This window comes from Nematolebias whitei, chromosome 19 (assembly GCF_014905685.2).
Source record: "Nematolebias whitei isolate Nwh7 chromosome 19, NemWhi1, whole genome shotgun sequence".
Taxonomy (NCBI): domain Eukaryota; kingdom Metazoa; phylum Chordata; class Actinopteri; order Cyprinodontiformes; family Rivulidae; genus Nematolebias; species Nematolebias whitei.
In genome coordinates this window covers 8,318,217-8,323,409 of record NC_056516.1, presented here as the reverse complement: position 1 = coordinate 8,323,409, position 5,193 = coordinate 8,318,217, and the positions used below count along the sequence as shown (strand labels likewise).

The following is a 5,193-nucleotide window of genomic DNA, read 5'->3' as shown; positions in this document are numbered from 1 at the left end:
TGTATGAATGTGTGTGTAGTAGAGTGCTAAATGAATGTGTGCGTAGTAGAGTGCTGTATGAATGTGTGTGTAGTAGAGTGCTGTATGAATGTGTGCGTAGCAGAGTGCTGTATTAATGTGTGCGTAGCAGAGTGCTGTATTAATGTGTGTGTAGTAGAGTGCTGTATGAATGTGTGCGTAGTAGAATGCTGTATGAATGTGTGTGTAGTAGAATGCTGTATGAATGTGTGTAGAGTGCTGTATGAATGTGTGTAGAGTGCTGTATGAATGTGTGTCTGGAGGTAAATGAGGGCACAGATTGTGTTGTAAAGAGCTTTGAGTGCCTAAGAGGTTAGAGAAGATGAGCATGTGATAGGAAAGTCATAGGTTCAAGTCCCGGTACCATCAACATCAAAATGTGATCGGAAAATGTGAAGCACCCACACCTGTCTCCGTCCTCATTTTCCCCACTCTGGCCCCCTGGGCAAGGTGCTTAACCCCCATCAGCTGCTCCCAAAAACAGGTGTCTCTTGAAAATGAGTTCTAGTGACTCATTGAGACTTCCTGTATACATAAAGGTATATGAAAAAATAAAAAATGAAAGTCTCTATACAAGTAGCTTCAGTCCATTTACTATTTTTCATATAAAAATATGCGTTCTGTTTATAATAATAATTTTCAATATTTTTTTGTCTTGAATATATTGATTAAATCAATAAAATGCTGCATGTTACAGTAAATTTAACCAGTAAGCTAAAGAAACATAGATCACTGGTGGTTCCGAGGTAAATGGGATCAGGAAACAGCCCGCTGGGACCTTTTGTTTACAACGCCTACGCTGAGCTTTTATTTTGAAATCTCGCAGAGCCGCAGCTCTGTTTACTTGGCGCAGCTGATAGCGCCAGAGCCAAAGAGAAGGACAGGCTCTGACAGCGGGACACGCGAACCCGGGGCTCTTCGGATTGGTGTGCGGTCAGGGTGTCCCGCGCTGAGCGGAGCTGCGGCGGATACATCAGCCAGGTCAACCCGCACGGAGCCCCGCACCTCCCGCAGCCTGAAATGGAGCAGATTGGACGCCTGGCCCCGCTTCATGTCTGAGGTAAGTCGGTGTGGGACGTGTCAGTGCATGCGTGCGGGCTGGAGAGCGGAAGGGCCCGTGTTTTGTGCTGAACTGATTGTGGTTCTGTTGGGTTTCGTTAATGGATCACAGTAGGTGCTGATGGCGCAGCCTGCTGCTGCCATGTTGTTGTGGCTGCAGGCGTCATGACAGCAGAGGGGCTTCAGCAGAGATGGACAGGTTGCTCCTCAGTAAAATCACAAACACATGATTGGACCTCGTTTTTCCACATGTGTTCTGTCCTCTGGTTCCGTCTTCATTTCTTAGCAGCTGCTTTAACATCCAGGCAGAATGATGCAGTTTACCTCACAGGGCTGACAGAAGACGATGTGCATTTTGTGTTTGCATATTTATTTAAAGATTTGTGTTTAAAGCAACAATAGAACCTACTGGATGAGGTACGTTTTCTCAGGGACACTCATGTACTGTTCAAAACCATCTCATGCTGCTGTGTTTCATGTCATGTATCTTATATAATCACAATGTATTGTATCATGTATACTGTATCACAGTACATCATATCGTGGTTCTGAGCGGCCACTATCCTGCACGTTTTAGATGTTTCTCTACTTCAACACACCTGATGTGAATGAATGACTGACGTGGGATTCTACAGAATGTGAAGACCTGCTGAAGAGCAGGGAACAACTAAAACCTGCAGGAAATTGGCCCTTGATGGACAGGACTGGGGACCAGTGCTTATTACAACAGGGCTGCACAATATGTTGAACATTTATCATCATGTCAGTTTCAGAGAATACATAAAGGACTGTGAAGACATTATACTTCAACCAATGCAGTCATATTCTGCTGCTGATGTGTTTTAATCCAACAAACTCTTCCTGGCCCTGATGCCTCTATCTGGTTTAGACGAGATGAGAGTGGAATATTTAACAATGATGTCAAACATTAAATGTTTGTTGTGCATCCCAAACTTCCTGCCTGCACCCCCTCCTCCGAACTCGCTAAGAAGAAGCTGTCACACTCTCACAGTTTAACTTGACACATTTTTAAGCCTCAGAAAACTAATTAAAAATAAACTTATTTAAAAAAAAGCATTTTTGAACATACAGCAGCAAGGTAACAGCTATCGGTGAAAATCGAGACCTAAAAAGAATATCTACAGTGTATTTTCTATTTAGTCATGCAGTTGTCCCTTTTGTAGGGGCAAGGCGTTAAAATTGTCCCACAGACAACCACTGGGGGGCGCTCACGCTTTGTGGCTTCAACTTCCAGCTTCCGGTTCAGTGTCTAGTTATAATAAATTGTATGGCAATGATCATATCTAATCATATCACCATTTATCATATATCATTTATCATGTATCATGTATCGTTCCATTTTTCTTAATACGGTATTACAAATGTAGTATAATGTTTTCAGTTACTGACTCGACTGTAGGCGGAGAAAGAAGCTAATGCTAACATTTGGCTCTTATGTTTAGTACTAAAGGGACAAACCTGTCCTGTTTCATAACCTGTGTGTTTCATAACCTCATAAACTGTTTGTTTGGGAGAATTGCACCAAGAAACTAATTTCAATGACCTATTCTTATCTTGAATCAATCACAAGAGCAAAGCAGCTATTACTGTAAAACTGCTCCTTGACCCTAGGATGGGCACTCGCCTTAGTGCACGCACGCATGCACACAGCTGCCTTGTAAATCAATGCTCTACTAGATGCTTGGAATGGTTATGCAACCAGTCAGTGCATTCATGACTTGTAAATGAATTCTGTGGAAGCAAGTGACAAAGACCGGAGGGGAGGGCCAGCCCTGAATTACAATATAAAACCTTACCCTCAACTTGCGGTTTCACCTGTAGCTCACTTTAAACCAGTAAACTGATTAAAGACTCCGTGTTGAGGTAAGTAGGAAGTCTAGATTTAAACTAGCAGATCAGCCATTCACAGACGATAAACCAGTTTGACTGAGGCCAACTCAGCACCACAACGAGCGTTGATCCTATTTAACCTGCGCTGTCGTCAGAGCCGTGCGTTCAGCCAGGGACACGAGTGTGACTTTCTGCCATCTTTCCTTCAGTCTCTGGAAAAATCAACACCCGCATGTTGTCAGAAAGGTGCAGCGTTCAGCACAATTGACAGTATTTATGCGTGTCAGAGTGTGTTTGTGTGTGAAGAGAGACACAGATGTCTCGTATAACAAGACACCCTCTAAAAAGTTGCAAATCTCTAAGAGAGGCTCATACCGTTTTACAGTTTCATAAGATACAATAAAAAAAATACGCAAACAGTGTAGGATTAAAACATTCCTTCCCCCATGTGTATTTTTACACGTTTAGTTGTGCTCCTTGGGAACTGGCAACCATTATTGCGTTTTTATGTTGTCTTTGTAAAATCAGGTGAGAGAGGCACGCCCAGGTGAGGATCACCTCTCAGGAATGTCATTTGCCAGTACATTATGTGTTTTGTGTCGTAGTTGTACTATTGGCACACGGGTAGATTCTTGGAAGTGGTAAATGGCATCTCTCCCCTGCAGGCACCGTTTCACAATCCGCCCTGTGGAGCAACGTCTCGTCTGACAAGAGCACACAAATGAACAGAGTGAAGGATCAGACCTGTGAGCAAGATCCTAGGGTTGAGACATTCCTGAGGAGCAACATGCACAGGCATAAGTTTGAATTCAGGATAGCTGAAGGGGAAAAAGAGACCTAACATTTGTGTGTCTGCTCAAAATGTACCACAAAATACCTTTTAACAGTTACACACACTGTCTTTATCTGGTTTGGTAATGGTTGAATGTTTTAGTCACTTACTCACTGGTTTCAGGTCTTCACAAATAAATACATATTATTTTTATCACTCACCACTAGGAATGATGGGCAGCCATTGTTTCTGATGCCAGCGTCAGTCTGTGCATGTGATGGTTATTAAAGAAATTCTCAGAAACTAACCATCGAGGGTACACCTACAACCAGTTAACCTTTGGAGTCAATCTGATTCAAGATGGCTGCCACAGCTAAATGACCTTAATTCAATTCAATTCAGTTTATTTATTTAGCGCCAAATCACAACAAAGTTGTGTCAGGGCACTTTACAGGAACATTCACATAAAAGCCAATTAGTAAAGTTCTCTATCTAAGGAATCCAACAGACAAGTTGAATCTTGGCTTCGTTGCAGTCTCCCATCCTGAGCAAGCACAGTGGCAACAGTGGAAAGAAAAAACTCCCTTTTAAAAGGAAGAAACCTCCAGCAGAACCAGGCTCAGGACAAGCGGCCATTTGCTTTGACCGGCTGGTTGAGAGGACAGGAAGGAGAGACAGAGGAACACAGAATGGTAGGTCCAGGTATAGGTCCAGGTGTATCTGAAAGACAAAAAAAAAAACATGTTAAAGATAGAAATAATAATTACAAATACAAACAGGTTGAGCAGAGTAAGTAAAGACAGTAGCAGAGTGAAAAGTGTGGTCAGTTTGTCCTCCAGCAGTCCAAGCCTATAGCAGCATAACTAAGGGACAGCTCAGGAAACCCAAGCCGACCCTAACTATAGGATTTATCAAAAAGGAAAGTCTTAAGCCGAGTTTTAAAACTGGATAATGTGTCAGCCTCATGGACAGAGATTGGAAGTTGGTTCCACAAGAGAGGAGCCTGATAACTGAAAGATCTGCCTCCCATTCTGTTTTTGTAAATTCTAGGAACCACAAGTAAACCTGCAGTCTGAGAGTGAAGTGCTCTGTTAGGAAAATATGGAACAATAAGATCTGTAATATAAGATGGAGCCAGGTTGTTGAGAGCTTTGTAGGTTAGAAGTAAGATTTTGAATTCTATTCTGGATTTGACAGGGAGCCAATGGAGAGAAACTAAAACTGGAGAAATATGATCTCTCCCACTAACTCCAGTTAAGACTCTGGCAGCAGCATTTTGGATCAACTGAAGACGTTTTAAAGAAGTATTTGGACACCCAGATAATAAACCATTGCAATAGTCCAGTCTAGATGTGACAAATGCATGGACCAGTTTTTCTGCATCATTTTTAGATCAGATGTTTCTAATGTTAGTGATATTACGCAGGTGGAAGAAGGTGGTTCTAGTAACGTTTTTAATGTGGGGGGTAAAAGACATGTCCTGATCAAAAATA

General features: G+C 42.3%; 2 protein-coding genes across 2 annotated transcripts in view; one reads left to right on the top strand and one right to left on the bottom strand.

Moving 5' to 3' along the window:
- LOC119425684 (growth factor receptor-bound protein 10) overlaps positions 1 to 5,193 on the bottom strand; it is a gene marked incomplete in the record, with an annotated part of 634,378 nt that overhangs the window by 290,980 nt on the left and 338,205 nt on the right.
- LOC119425683 (SNF-related serine/threonine-protein kinase) overlaps positions 895 to 5,193 on the top strand; it is a 32,401-nt gene continuing 28,102 nt past the window's right edge. Inside the window, exon 1 of the mRNA XM_037693227.1 lies at positions 895 to 1,078. The gene's annotated coding sequence lies outside the window, so the exon portion shown is untranslated. The remainder of the gene's footprint in view (positions 1,079 to 5,193) is intronic.